Raw genomic sequence first — 16,289 nt, 5'->3', positions numbered from 1 at the left:
GTTTTCCAACATGGGAAAAGCATTTTAGTTTCTCCCAGCACTGCTCTCTTCTTTACTAACAGCTGCTATTTAATTTTGAACTCCTGGACAATATCTCTATAAAGTTGAAACAAGACCCTTCATTGTGACAGAGTCACAAACAAAAGTCTGTCATTTAAACAAAATTTATGGGTCACCTGCCTTGCTCTTATAACTGCTGATAACAAGCAGATGGAAAGGAGCTTGCTTTAGCCAACTTTTACCTTCAGCCCAAATGTTTCCCATTATTGTCTTGCTACTGATCCTATGTGAAAAGAATTCTTTTCTGGTATTTCTGTGTTAGAACCACAAGAGTCATGATTTAATAGACGTGCTTATAACACATTATATGTTACAGGCGTCTTTTCAAAGATTTCAAAGCCACATCTTGACAGTTTCATTTTTTTTTTAAGAGATGCCTTTAATAACCGTTTCTTGCTGACTTAAGGAATGAAGGAGGAAAGTGTAACTTCAAAGTGTTGGCAAAATAATATGAATTATCCAAATGTACTTGTAAAGTTGTTTCCAGTTACAGTAGTAGTAACTTGAGACTGATAGCTGATTTCCCCTTTCCCAACTGTTTCTAATTTAAACCAGTATCTATTCCATGCAACATTGCTACTCTAGAACAAACTAGTTTATTTATCTGCACTTTCTATTAAAAAAAAAAAAAAAAAGAAAGAAAAGAAACAATATATAAGACTATTAATTAGGTTAGCAAGTAAGCATGATGCTTCCAGTTCTTTTATCTATCTAAAGACCTGAAAGACATAATTCACACAACTGAAATTGAAGACATTTATAAGAATTTGAATCAGAACATCGAGAACTGTGTGTCTTACCATACAGGGTTGAAAATCTACCATTAACTTTTATATATGATCTATTGTAGGCAGAGATGATCTTATTTCCTTCTAAGCAATATGTTAAAAAAAAAAGAGAAAGTAATAAAATATATTAATATTTAAATAGCTGATCATACATTATTAATAGCATTGTAAGTGGCATTAATTAAGACCTTTATATACCTTTTCTTGTCCCCACTCTATGTTGCTGTCCAGGTTAATCATGTAACCTTACTATACCATTGGCCTTTGACCAGATGTGTAATTATTATTAATTATTAGTCTTACTGCTGGCACTGAGCCCCCCTAAAGTTTCCCCTTCAGTACGACTTTCAGAGTCGCAAAATTCTGAACTACTGCAGACCAGTCTGCGGATATCTTTCAGGTTGTTTGTTATTTTACCCCATTTTCTCCCTTGGGTATTATTTTTTTTCCCTCATTGCACATTTTCCTACTCTTGACCCTTACCTATCCTGCTTCTTGTCTTACAACAGAAAAGGTAGATTTATAACACTGAGAAGGAAAGCTTTCTAGCTGTGAGGACGCTGAGGACCAGGCACAGCTTGTTGAGTTTCCATCACTATGAGAGCAAGTTAAACAAACATCTGTCAGGCATGACCTGCCTATAGCTAAGCCTGCCTTGGGGCAAGGGGATGGTCTAGACGACCTCCCTTGAGCTTTTCTGGCCCTAAGTTTCTATGATCCAAAGGGGAATAAAGCAGACTGAGCTCACCCCAGTGCTTGACTATGACCTGGTTTGTCCCATTCATGTGCTCGTGTGCCTTGCACTGCTATAGAAGCCCAGAGACCATGCCAACACTACCTAAAATACAGCATATAGCTGTCTGCTGCATCTGGTCCCTAGAAGTATATTTGTCTTGACAAAAAAAAAAAAAAAAAAAAAAAAAAAAAAGACGAAACAATGATTTTGAGTGATCTTCTGATATGTTTTAACAGTTTTTTTCTCTTGTTTATCTGCAGTAGAGTTTATAAAAAACAGTTTGCTGGCTTGCACACCAATGGGATATAAACAGAAACACAACAATCTCTGTTGCAAATACTCTAAAAGATGTATTCCTTTAATTGTGAAAGATGTGCGTAATCCTATGCACAAAAGAGGACAATATGATATATCACGGCTTATTTGTTAGTGCTTTTGGCTAGGAAATATTTTTGTTGTTCAAACTAGTTTTCCCCTTCCTTTTCCAACACCTGATCCCATTAAGTGACAATTGTGTGTTCCCCAGTCTTTAGAGACTCTGTGAGGAGGCATAGCCCTGATAAGTAATGAAAATAAAATCTCTCCAGATTCTCTACTGCAAGGTGATATTTGCATTATTTACCTCTTTTGCTGCTTTCATCCTCTGCCCTACAAGAAAGCTTAATAAAGATACCAAAGGGGAGGCAAAGCTCAGCTCCCCATCCTTGATATCTCACAAGAGAGGCAGGTGTTGCATTATGCAAGGGGAGTGTGTTCCTTGGTAATATTATCCTGGGAATTATCTTAGAGAGATTGACCTGTGAATAATAGCCAAGCCTCAGGGTTAGCCTAGCAGTAATTATCTGCTAGACGTTTTCACTAGCCGTATCCTTTCAGGTGAAGAGGCAAACATGAGGACTCACATCCATGCTTCACGGCAAATTATCATTCAATTACATTGACTTTCGAACCTCACCAAATGTAAATTGAATTTTCCTTCTTATATGATACTTATTTGTATGAGAAATTCCAGAGAATTTAAAACGTAGGATACATAAGCAATCCCATGGGAACTGTATGCAGACTCAGGGACTATAATAAAATACTTTAGAAGTTTTCCATCCAAGCAGGTTGGGAGGGATCTGGGGCTCACAGATAAAGACTGTCTTCATTGCAACCTGAGGTATATGGTTAACCGTTTCTCAACAAGACAACTCAAGAGAGAGGAGTGACGTCCCAGTGTAAACATCTTTTTGCATGGAGATGAGGTATAAGGACCACAAGACAGTTATGTTGCAGCAACTTATGTGCTGTATGAGCTCAAAGCCATCCTAAGAGACAGTCCTCATCTGGGGTTCATCTGGGAGCCAGTTGTAGTAGCTTTTCTCCATCAGTAGTTTTTCTCCTTCTATTGAGGATGGTTAGCTCATTAAAGATGTCTGCAAAGTCTAAAGTTAAATAAGAATTGAGTCTTATCCCACTTGTGGAGTAATTCATAGTCAGTGTCTCCATGCGTACCCCTGGACTGAGCTCAGTATTTACTGGAACTTGCTAGGTTAAACCCTATTTGTGAGTCAACTACTGGAGACAGAGCCCTGGTGTGGTGAGGTGCCATAGCTCAGTAAGCTGGAAATGTGTATGCATGACTCGGAGACAACAGATTTAGTACAGAGCAAGAACTCGTGGTACCTTTTTTGCTGTGAGAGAAAACATTTTGAGTCTTACAGTTATGATACACGGGCAATAAAAAAGCACACCTGGCTAACAGCTTTGTGGTCATCAGTGTGAAAACATCAAAATGAACCCGTAAAGGGACATAATCCACTTAAAATCATAATTTGTATGTATCTTTCTGAACCTTATTTATTGCAGAAATGCCTTAGACCATGGAGAGGGAAGTCATTTGAAAATGCACTTGACTTGTTGTTAGTTATTGATATTCTGTGTTTGATTTTGATTTTGCATGTGGCTTAGCCTGCATGGGGAAAAATCAATAAAATCTGTTTCAGTTTTGTTCATAGTCTGTTTCTCCCTCTGGCTGCCCAAACAGTGGTGGTTAGATTTCAGGGTCTATTCTGGGACATAAGTGCCTGAAAACAGAAGGTTTTAATTTTTTAACTTTTTTTAATTTTTTTAATCCTGGATTTTATAGAAGTGTTGCTTTGAGATAGCATGAATAGGGTTTCTTAGCAAAAGTGCAAGTTTTATTTGGAAAAGAAGATGACAATGTATATAGAAAACAGTCTGGATTAGGTGTGTCTGATCAAATGTAAATATTCACAACAGCAGAGGCAGTCACCACAGGCTGTTTTGTTTTGTTTTGTTTTGTTTTGTTTTTGTTGTTGTTTTTGTTTTGCTTGTTTTGTTTTGTTTTGTTTTTTAGTCAGTGGGGAAAAACAAGCACATCTAGGGTACAATATTTTCATTCTAAAAGAGACACCTAAAATAAGGACACATAATAATATGTGCCCTGAAAATGTCTGCTTCACTCTGGGGATTAGAAAAAGAGCCCAGGGTAAGTTTGGATAGAATCCAGAGAGGACTGAAGTTTATGTTATGTGTTCCGTTATTGTCTACATTGATCTCACTCCATCACTCCTGCTGGGATTTCTCCACCATGCAGCTCTATTCCTGGGGAGAAATTAAGGCTGCAGAGTAGTTTGTTAAATACCATGCCACAAAATCATGGCTTGCAAAGGTGAAAAACCTCAATGAGAAGGAAAGTGGTCATCCCATTCCACACAGCCTTTAAACTGGTTCTGAGATCACTCAACAGGGAGGAGGTTAACTCCTGCACTGGCAGAGACCATTCCTCACCTCTGCTTGTGGAACTGTGTTTTGAACCTAGATCTAGTTCTTTTGCAGAAGTTAGGTTTGTTTGCTACTGCAGAAAAGAGTAGTGAACAAGGGGATGCACCATCATCCGTGTCTTGGAAGGAGAGGGAGATACTGAAAGGTCATAGATACTCAAATTGAGGAGGGCTGAATGAATCTCAACTTAGATCAACCAAAGAAATTCAGTTCTTAAGCCATGAATGTGGGCAGAGCCTAAGTGACATTCCCTCTTTTGTGACATCCTCTGCTGTCTTTCTGGAGACAACTGGGATCCTGTTAATTCTGTGCATGAACTTGAAAGGTAACAAAGAAAAAATATCATTATATTTGTAGTGAACTTTTATACAGAAAACACAGGTTCTGCTGCACTGGGAAATTCCTAGGAGGTTGCAAGGGAGTAAAAGTTAAAAATTATTGCTGCAGAGGAAGTATAATGAGACTAGTCTCTTACTGTAAGTTCATCCTTTCTTTGCCAAAAGGTACATAGGATGAATTTACACTGAGTCTGTGTGAGCCTTAATTCATTGCTGCTGTTGATGGTATGTCCAGATCTTATGGTAAAATGGCCACATAAATAGATCTGGGTAAAATATTTCAGTGGTTTGTTTCCTGTATAATGTGGTGTGATGCCCACATATTTAAGCAGCTTTCTGCCCCAGAGAAGCAAAAATGAAAATTATAAAAACATTGACATAAAAGATTTCAGTGGCATGGTAGAAACTGTTAGTTTAAGCCTGTTGGCCTAAAGAAATAAAAATGTAGAAAATGTAGAACAAAGGAAAACTTCAACCTCCACAAAGGAAAACATGATATGTAGGTCCAAGCAAAATGTTTCAGTTGATCCTACTTTTTTTTTTTTCTTTTTTTTTTCCTATCTACCAATTCTTCAGCTGCTTTGTTAGTGAAAAGAAAAACAACAAGAAAGTTCATTCAGGTCAACCTAAGATACAGTTGCTCCTTTTTGATTTTTTTTCAGTTCAGCTCGTGAATCAAAAAGTGTAATGAAGCCAGAGTCTTGCAAAACTCCTTTAGTAGCATAAACGAATGAATATAATTGAGGTAAGTTAAAACAGTAATGATAGTGCTTCGTATTTGTTTTAATTTTGCAGTGAAGTGAATTCTTATTTTATTTTAAACTTGAGCTAAAATGTGTCCTCAGGCATGAATTTATGCTGGTTGAAGTCACAGCTTGAATCAGGTCTCTGTGCAGGGATGCTACCCTGAAAATATACAGGGAAAAGAGGGAAATGAAAAGATAATGGAGAAAGCAATGAAGAAAAGCCAGCAGAGCAGAAGTCAATAAGGTGTCCTCTGTGGAATAAATTTTGATTATTAAATTCAACTAAGTGGTGTAAGACTATATCTTATTATACATGGATATAGAGAATGCTTGCTGCTGGAGAGCTGAAGTAGTAATAATAGTGATTTCCTCCTGGAATTTTGCATGCTACTATAGCATAAATATTTTCTTCTAATAATAATAATTAAAAATTCAGCCATCAGATATATACCTTGTCTAGATTTATTTGAAGTGAGGTGATTTAATCACATTCCCATAGGACTAATATGTAATAGAACATTTAAATTGGCATTTAACATTCTGATTTTTAAAAAGTTGTTTTAAGAGTCTTGGTTTTCAAGGGAAAGGTGAATAGAACTTTAGAATAGTTTTAGAATATATAGCCTTCAGGTACTTGATTGTTTCTTTGAGTTTCTGTATCTTAAATAGTAAACACAAACAATTCTGAATATTTCAATGAGGAAAAGGTAAGTAAAAGGCTAAAACTTACAAAGTAATCTGCAAACTAAGAAGGGAAGAAGAAAACATGAGAGCTTGGAGGGTTAAAAAAAAAAAAAAAAAGCCTCATTGTAAGCCTCACTGGTTAAAAAAATTGAATTTTTGTAATTCTCTGGCTATGTTATCAGACAAGGCTTATGCTAATCCTCCCAGAAGGTAGGTGATCTATAGGTATTTAATGTATTCATGAAAGCTGTGCACGGTATTGGCAAAATTCAGAGCCTGGAGTGGGGAGTTCCCGAGTGAGTGTTGCTGAGCCAAGGCCCGGTTGACTTACAAATCCAGTCTGCAGAAATGTGTGCAAAGCAACATCTGTGCTAGGCAACTGTGCTCTGTGTATCAACACATGTCAAAAACTGACCTTTCATTAGTTCCCACCTCAGGCTGTGTTGGATACACGTGGAAATGCATGTCCAAAAACTGGACATGGCTCTCAAGGAAACAGGTGAACAACTCTGACATTATTGCTGCCAAGCCTGGCAGGAATTTTATTCCACATGACAGTTCCTAGGGCTGGATTCAAACTCTTTTTGCCCTCTGAAGTATTGATCAGGCAACTCTTTCACCCTGTCTAGCCATTATGGCCAACCTTTCATCAGTTTAGGAAGGGGTTGCCTAAAGTTGTCAACTAATGGGATGGCATCTGTTTTAGTTTCTCTGTTCTCAGGCTTGTTGTTTTTTGGTCTTTGCTGTGCATAGGAGGGATGGGACCCTGCATCCAGAAGGCAGGACCCTAGGCTGAGAGTCAGAAAATGGAGGAATTGCTTTGCTTGATCGTAATACTGATCCTTCCAATGCTGTGACCTGTCTGACACCCACCAGATCCTGATCACTCAAAGGCTCTAAGAACTTAAATAATTTATTTTACTCTGATTTCTAAATTACTTTTTATTTGCTTTATTTGTAAGCCAAGAAGCTGAATACTTCTTCTATATACTCAATGAGCGACTGATTACCCCAAGAAGCTGTGAGGTTTTCCAGCTAGAAGTTTATTGAGATAACTGTGCTGAGTCCTGTAACTCTCATATGAATAAACTGTCCTTCTTCCATTGATACCAAGTGTGGTGAATCTGATACAAACCAGCTGGACCTGGTCTTACAGTTTATTTAAGAGTAAACTATCTAAAAATATTGATTTGCACTGTCTGTGCTTCTGCTCTCTGCCTCTGACCCATGGCCTCCTCTTGTGTAAACACACATTCTTTGGTTGGTGAGAGACGTAATGATGGTCTGGTCCATAAGCTGAAATCAGGTTTGTTTAAAGAGCCTCTCCAAGGACACTTCACCCACTGAAAGTCAATGATGATGGTCCTTATAAATCTGATGCTAATAACAACATTGTGACCTGACCGGCAATGTGGCAGTGCTGACCGAAAATGCACAGACTCAAACATCATGAAGATCATTTTAAAGCGTTAATGTGTGTACTCAAAAAGATTTTAAAGTTGAGATTGCAATATAACAGAATTCCTTCCCTTATGCTACGGGTCAGCAGTGGGAGGGGCTCCTCAGCATGGGGGACCAGAGCTCTGCTTGGCCATGCTGTACCTCCTGCAGTGGCGTAGATATCCCCAAGAAAAAAAAAAGGATGGCTCTTCCTCTTCAGCCAAAAAAAATCCACCTGTGTGAGCCGTGCAAAAGACAGGTCTTATCTCTAGAGACAATAGAAGGAAAAGAGCCTGACATTTCAAATCATCACTAAGAATGGACATTGGTGTGTTCTGGGAAAAAATGATAGGAGAGTGCAAATCACCACCAGCAGCTCCCTTGAGAAAGACAGAGAGCACCATTCCTTTTGTGAGTGAGTTATGGGTATTACAGTGAGAAGCACTTCAGGGCAAATTCCATAAAATCCTTAAGTCTCTTTGAAATACCAGGACCTGAGTGCCCTGGTGGAGAGGCTGTTTTTTTGTGCCTCTGATCCAGGACATCAGCCTTGCCAAGAGATACAGATGAGGTCAGGATAACTTTGTGCCACATGGGGAAGAGAACTAATACATGTCCTAAGGTGCAGATATTTAGGAATATTTAGGAATTTTATATTTTTTTTAATTGCTGCCCAGGTGAATCTAGGTCTTCATGAGAGAGTGTGCAGTAGACTGAGGTTGTAGGTGATGGTACTCAATGCTACCAGGGAAGGGAAGGGATCTGGGAGACCCCTTCCCCACAGGAAAGGGATTCCCTCGTTGCAAAAAGTGAGATTTTTTATTTTTTTTCCAGACAGGATCAAAAATCAATATATAGAATGGGTGAGGACTAGAGAATGGCCCAGTTCTCTCCCACCCTGCAGTCTGGGTTGTGCCTAATAGAAAGGTGATATAAATTGTTCCAGTCCAGCTTGCTTGCATTTCATGCCAGGATATGCCCAAATTTCAATGGTTTCAGAAATAATCAGTCCCTGAGATTTTATTAACAAAGGAATGTATATCAACCTCCTGCAGGAGCTGGTTAACGTAAGCAGCAAGTCCCTTTCTATCTGTGAGCCTGCATCTGCAACAGATTATCAAAATCACTCCCCAGTTTCTTGAGCAAAAGCACTATGTGATTAATCTAGGCATACAAAACCTAATATACAGGGTGGAAGTCACTGTACAAACCTCTGCTTTTAAAGGTCTTAAGGCAGATCAGATCATTCACCTTCTGGATGTTCCTGTTTCCACTGGCTGTAAAGAAAAGCCAAGGGACACTAGCTCTGACTCTGATGTCTAATTTGGGATGTGCATCCTATAAATAATATCTCTATATATATGAATATACATTGTATTCATGGCTCTTTTTAAAGACATGGGTTTGAGGATTAATGCCTAAAACCTTTGCACCTTTCTAAAAAGATCTGCTAGGTTAAAAGATAAATGAAAGTGAGTGATATGTAAAATTCCCAGAAGTGAAGCAAATTTAAGGGAAATGGCCAGTAAGTGAAATTCTTGGGTTTAAAACTGATATTAGTAAAGAAATGAAATTCTGCAACTCTGGATGGAAATTCAGGTGGCTTCATATGTGAGCTTTAAGCTGACCTGTGAAAAGCAGAGCTAACATCCTTGTAGCCTGCTGCAGAGACGCTGAGATCCTTGTCACTTATTAAAGTTTCATTCCATTCCCCCACGAACAAGGCAATTAATAATTTAGAATACCAATCAATCAGGGGTTAGATGTACTAATCAAACACATTCCAGCTGCTAAGTATTGCTCACTTAAGACATTGATCAGCTGTAGGATGCTCTGTAGACCATTTAGATGAGTATTTTCTGACAATGTGCTTTAAACCCCCTTGAGGTCAAATCTTTGACACCGTCTGCTGGACCATGTGGAAGGTTGAATGCCAGACTGTCTGACAGACTGTAATTATTTTCTGTCCTGATGCCCTTTCTGCAGTCATTAGGGGATCAAATTTCTGAGAAAGCCAGAAAAGTTCCTTGTACTGCAAGCAGCTAATGGGCTGAAAATGAGTCTCTTTTGTTATGTTGATGATTTGCCACTGGATGTTGTTTGAAGCCCAGAATTGATTATTTAGGGCTAGCTCTATTCCTATCATCTACTGTTGGTCTTTGTGCGGCTCTATGCTTTCTTGCATAGAGCCCGTGTTGAAAGATATATGGTCTGTATTGAAATTCATTTGATCTGCTGGTGGTATCTTCAGGTGCTCTGATACGAATAGATGTCAATGGCGAGCCCCCCAGGAGTGCTGATCCTGGACTTTTCAGCTAGATGCTGAATAAGCGTGATGAAGCCTAGATTTTCTGTCTTTCTGGACAATGCACTGGCTGTTCACAGAAATAGCCAAGAGAAATTAAGACGACATTTCCCAATAAATAATTGAAGAATGAGACACATTGTTTGCAGTCCTAACATGACTGCAAATTTAGGCTATTGCCTAGCAAGTTACTATACGAATTCCCCTTACGTTGACCCCTGTGGTAATTGGAATTTCAATTATTCATTTTCAATTACAAGCATGGCATGATGATCACAAATGTCATTAAGTATTAAATTACATCTAATGATAGATAGATAGAAGGATAGATAGATGCTTCTCCAGATCTTTTCTTTATTTAATGCCAGTAAATCAAGCACTTTTATTTTTTTTTTAATGGAAGAACTTTTTAAAAATACTAAGAAGATGGTAAAATCCCTTTTTATTTGCAGCAGATAAAATCCCTTTAATGTGCATTACCTGAGAGCGGCATAAGTTTTCACCGTCTGTGTCATTAAGACAAGTGGTGCCCAGTGTGTGTGTACACAAAAGCAGGTGATTTGGCATGCAGTGAGTGGCAAGGGAAAGGGAGGCGATTTGCTTCCTGCCTTATTAGAGATGACATCCTGGTGCTCATAATTGGGATCTTCGTTAAACAGCCTGCTCAGTGTCTTTCCATTGTGCTTTAGCATACAGAGAGAGCACAATCCCACACCCTGTATTAGCGGCTTGGAAGTCTGGGTGGGGAAATTATTAGGGGACGTGATGGCATAAGTATATTAGACGTATGTTAGGCGACTCACCTTCACCCATATTAGTCTTCGGGTGTGATATGCAGCCTGCACCAGCAAGAAAGTAAAAAAAAAAAAAAAAAAAAGAAAAACTACAGGAAGATGAGACAGCACAGAAACGCTCATAAGAGGGCTCAGCAACAAGGCTGAGCAATTCCTACTGTCTGCCTCGGAAATGTGGACATGGAGGGCTGGCTTTTTAGGGTCAGGCAAGCTCTGGGAGTGCTGCAGAGGCACAGCTGAAATCTAGGCTGGTTTAGCTTCTGAGGAAGGTGGTGGTTTTTGAAGACACTAAAAAAGAAGCTGTGTCAGAATGCAATCTCTTGCATTAGATCTACAGAAATTACTATTTTACCTTCTTGGCATTTTTAAAATTAAGGCCGGAATCCCACTATAGGAAAATCCTGTTTGCATGTTACTGCAATGAACTGCTGAAGAATAGGCACGCAGTCTATTAGGAGCCTTGAACTATTGAGTTTAACATGTGCATGGATGTTAAATATCTTAGATTTCTTGTGTTTTATTTTCCCCTTCTTTAAAAACAATGATGATACAATTTATTCACAAGGCTACTGTGATGCCTAATTATCCTATAACATAGACTGTAAGGTCTTTCAAAATGCTCTTGCATGGACATAAATAATGTCTATAAACTGCCTGGTATGGTTATCATTTATGCAAAACAGAACTGAGACAATATTAAAACAGCTTGCCCAAGGCTACATATTGGCAAAGGCATTGGTAGACTAAAGAGAGAAGCTACATCTTTTTTTCTTAAATACACCTTTACTACCAGCTCTTAATTTCTTGTTTGTCTGATGGTAAATTATTCTTACCAAATCTAGGTATCCAGAATTTGTGTTTATCACTTTTACTATTTATTCATGACCTTCCAGGAGTGGTACCTTTTTCACAAATATCACCCTTTCTGCTGTCCAGGTATTTATAGTCCATTTCCACTGTCAGCCTATCCTTCCCACCCTTTCTTTCCTCTTCTCCCTCTTCCTCTTTTGTAAACAGATGCCTATTCATGTCCTGACATGGAAGCATTCCTTTGCCAGTTATAACCTGTAACCCTACTTACTTATCAGTCCTTCTGCCTGCCTTCTTTAGGTATTATATATATGTATATATATATATATGTGTATATATGTGTATATATATATATATATATATATATATATATTATCCATTCTCTCCTTTTTCATCCCTCCCCTTGCCAGACCCTGCCTTTCTGAAGCCCTTCTCACAGTGCCTGTATTAGCAGTTGGGGAATCATCCATCACAGCGATCACAGCTTTGCTCCTGCAAGGCATAGCGCTGTGGAACTGATTAGGGCTGGAGGGCCCCAGTCAGGTTTGTGTTGCTGCCAGTTCTTCCTGGGAATTGCTACTGTGCAGATTTTGCAGATAAAATCTCACCTGAGCTGATGAATAATTCTTCATTTTTTTATTATTTTTCTTCTCTCTCTTTTCCCCCCCTTTCTCATGTGAGTAGGAAAACCACCACCAACAACAACAAAAAAGCACTAGAATGGACATCCCCTTCTTATGCAAAATCCTGTCTTCTTCCCATCTTCAGTCCACACTGGTATTTATGCTGAGATGTATCATTTCTACAGTCCCTGCCCCTGAATATCATAACTGTAGTTGTAAAGAAGGCTAAACTTCAAAACTCTTTAACAGTATAAGGGCTGATTGCACTTTTTTCTCATTTTTCCTCATTTATTATCTGTTTTCCGTGTTCTGTGCTGCCTACAGAGCACCCGCAGTGAAGGGAGTTGGTTCCAGTTGCACAAGTTAAGTGAAAACTTCTACCACAATAGGCTGAAGGAAGTCAAAAAAGCAGTCAAATTATTACACTGTATGTTTGCCAGAGATACAGAATACTAGATAAAAAATAGTGAAATTATGGCATAATTCTGCATGTGTTCAGTATTAACTTCAGATAGACGCAACAGAAGTAGCAGAGAAATGATGAAAATAGTTGAAAATAGAGTTGATTAGAGACTTTGTATATAAGAGGAAGAAGATTAAAACTGTAATTCAGAGAGAAAATTAGTATGATTAGTTAGATTTGTGTAGAAAAGGCTTAAGATGGCAAGGGTCAAACATTGCTGGACTCACTGGCACTCCACATGTGTGCCAAGCCCAGGTTTGCCCTGCAGTTATCCTGTCCTGTCTCTCTTCCACCAAGTTGGAGAACACTACAGGAAAGCTTCAGAGAATTGAGAGGAAGCTCAAAAATAATATCAGAGAGACAGACTCTGTGGTGTAGAGGTTAAGGAGTTCACCGTCTGCTGTTTATATCAAAGTGCAGGTTGACAGGGATTTGGTTTAAGTATACAGACACCAATGCCTAGATAAACTTTTAGACAGGAAGGCCTTTTTAGTATTGCAAACTAAAGCAGCAACAAGATTCATTGGTTAGAAGAAGGAGTTAAACAAATTCAACCTTGAAGGAATGTGCAGTTTCCTAGCAGAGAGGGTAATTAAGCATTGCAACACCTTACCAGGAAAGGTGGCAGACTCATCGTCATTCTGGTTCTATAAAACAAGATTAGCTATCTTTTGAAAAAGCTTAATCCACCTCCTGGGAATAGCTGTTTTGTCTGTGTATTGAGAAGGGCTGATGAGAGATCCCTCTGGCCACAGAGCCTGTGCATCTCCGAATCCTTTTGCTGAGGCTCTTCGGGTGAAACTCGCCTGTTGCAGACTGATACAACTATTTCCTTGTATGGCTGAAATCCATTTCTGGCCTCAAACTTGAGCTTGTTGCACTCGTAGGATGTAGGTAACCTCCTTGGTACTTATCCAGGGAGACGTCGTACAAATTCTAGATGTATGCCCTGCCCCCAGAGACTGAGAGGTAAGTTCCAAAGCACTGTAGATCACACTTCATTATAGAAAATTGCTACCAGGTAGGTAAAATAAACCAAGCTAAAAATAGTAGAAAATCCAATGGTGTTTTCTGGTTACCCCTGCAAATGAAGCGGTGACAATTGAGGGAGACGCATGATATTTTGGTCATCAAACTTATCTACCTGATTCATGTGTAATGCATCCTTCCACCTGTCTACCTGTTTTACATGACCTTTATTCTCAAAGGCTGGGATTCATCTCATTTAAGCTTAGGTGTCTCTGTCTAAGCTAGGCACCTTGGGCTGTATATATACTTAGTGCTAAGAGGCATTATTAAAGGAGTGATTGGTCTCAGCTCTTGCAGATGTCTCCTTTAAGATGTAATGAACCATGCTGTAACATTGCCTCTTCTTCTCCAAAGGTTAAAGAGAGAATCTAGGATATAAGCTTGGTGGTCTTAATTTGGTCATGTGACCCCATTAGCAATATCTCATCAGCTCTGGAAGTTTAACCTTTACTTTATGTTTGGTTAGTTAGTTATTATAGATTAACAATAATGATCCACTGTGACCTGTATTATTTATTCATTCTCCTGTTATGCTGCCTGCAACTCATTCCTGTCTAGAAAATGAAGCATTTGGATGCTTAAGACTCTCTGCAGATACTTTGGTTTGGCTTTTGAGATGGGACTTAGTGAGGTATGACTGTACAAAAATAGGTCTTAGGTATGGATGTCTAGTTTTTGCATCATTTTTGGCACAGCTGGTTATTTCCTGAACTTTAAAGGAAATCTGTCATTTGTTGTTACTAATTAGATGCCTTTACAATATGACCTGGAAACTCTTTTCCCAACAACTTGTTGTTATTAATAACATGAACTACAGCTGGGGCGTGCCAGTAGTTCAGGAGTCACAGAGCAGCATGACAGTTTAATTTGGTACCTTGATGAGATTTCTGCCTGGAAAGTCGCACAGAATATAAAAAGACTCTGCTAGTATGACATTGTTGGGAGCACTTTAAGGAATTCCCAGACCATCTTTATTTATTTGAAAGCATTCACACTCAGAGATCTTAAAAAGCATGTAGTGTAGATTAGAAAGCTGGAAGAGACCATTCTGATCCCCCTAATAATCAACAATTATTTTTAGTCATTTAAGTTGTTTGAGGACTTTGCAAACATTCGTTGACTAGTCAAAAAGTTTCTATCAAGGTACATTAGAACTATTTTCATTGTGGTTAAGAGCATACAATCCAGCACCAGTGGAGTCTTCTTCATGAAGCTGGAGACTTAAAGGTATGTCTTCAGCTTATGGAAGCTAATATGCAGGGCTGAAGAGATGTGGACAGATGAAAGTGATGCCTAAAGTGCAGCATTGGACCAAAGAAAACCACCATATGCCACTCTATGCAAAGTATTCCAAATTTGGCACATAAACCACAGGTTTGCTCTTGCCATTCCAGGCTGTTTGTTGCTCTGGTTCCAATCCACATTAATTTCACACCATTCATTGGGATTCTTGTGGCTGGGATGTTGTACTCTGAGACTGCAGACCTACTGCGATGAACACTGAGCAGAGCAGAAAACAAATCTCTGCTTCATCTAAATCACTTGGCAAATTTTTAAAAGATGCACACACGCACACAAATATATATATACAAAACTCCCAACACTGTCATTTGGATAATGAAGTATAATTTCAATCCAATTAACAACAAAATGGAAGTATGTCTGACCTGAAACATTTATGATGAAGCTGGGAAGAGCTGGACATTGCCAGATTTTTATTTAACCAATCATTACAGGATATATTGTAACACTGATTTTGCATGACTGTCAGTGTCTGCCCAAGTCTGCAAGAAATGATGAAAGACTGAGTTGCTCTCACTTTATTGCAGTGTATACCAAGTTTGAAAACTAATTAATTATGGGACTTCTTCAAAGGCTTGAAGAGACATTTGTGCCCAAATCCATACATCAACATTATTAGCTTTAGTACTACCAGGTAGAATAACAGAAATTCAGTCACACAGGACTATCACCTCTGAATATTGCCTAGACATTCCCTACAGCATCACAAGATGAGCAAGCACCCTGAGAGTTTACAAAAGTGTCAAGGAACATACTGCTGTTAGAGGAAAGTGTCATCACATATCACTTAGAAAACTTCCTAAAAGTTTCTATTTCACTGTATATTGAAGCAAACACAGGAAACAAATAAATAAATGAGTCAATGGGCAGAAGAGTTATCTTTCTTCCTCTCTTTTCTGAATGGAAGCAACTACTGTACTTATTTTCCAACTGAGAAGTGAAATTAAATTGTCTGGGTACTTGATGGCCCACTGTTTTTAGAAAGCTATTAAGATGCTGCTATCAAGTAGAGGACGGCCTTCTTGACCCTCTTTAGTTGGCTTATCTAGTGGCCCCCTGATGACTTCATCACTGTGCAGAGGGCAGATCACCAGAGGTGACCATGTTTAACAGTGTCTTCTTCTAAGTGGCAATTTAGTGAGCAAGGGAACACACTGGACTGGCTCCTAAATACAGCAGGGGGGACCTGAGGGAGGAAGGGAACATTTTGTGCTGGTTATCTTGCCTCTAAGGAGCGTGGTGATACAACACACTTTCAGCTGCTCCAGCTCATATGCTGACTGGGAGCGTGAATTAACAATGCTAGTGCTAAGTCTATCTGAGATCAGAACATCAGGCAGAAATGCCTCTTTCTTGTAGCGGTTTTGTGGTTTTGTAGTGA

General features: G+C 38.9%; 1 protein-coding gene across 15 annotated transcripts in view; it reads left to right on the top strand.

Annotated features, from left to right (window-relative positions):
* Positions 1-16,289, top strand: part of TENM4 (teneurin transmembrane protein 4) — a 1,646,934-nt gene that overhangs the window by 1,164,104 nt on the left and 466,541 nt on the right. For 3 of the 15 annotated variants that reach the window (XM_068655267.1, XM_068655133.1, XM_068654697.1), the window contains one exon: positions 5,375-5,457. The exons of the other annotated variants lie outside the window; for them this stretch is intronic. The gene's annotated coding sequence lies outside the window, so the exon portion shown is untranslated. The remainder of the gene's footprint in view (positions 1-5,374; positions 5,458-16,289) is intronic. 15 annotated transcript variants of the gene reach the window in all.

This window comes from Anas acuta, chromosome 1 (genome assembly GCF_963932015.1).
Source record: "Anas acuta chromosome 1, bAnaAcu1.1, whole genome shotgun sequence".
Taxonomy (NCBI): domain Eukaryota; kingdom Metazoa; phylum Chordata; class Aves; order Anseriformes; family Anatidae; genus Anas; species Anas acuta.
Note: the sequence above shows the minus strand (reverse complement) of the source record. Positions and strands in the feature narration are given on the sequence as shown.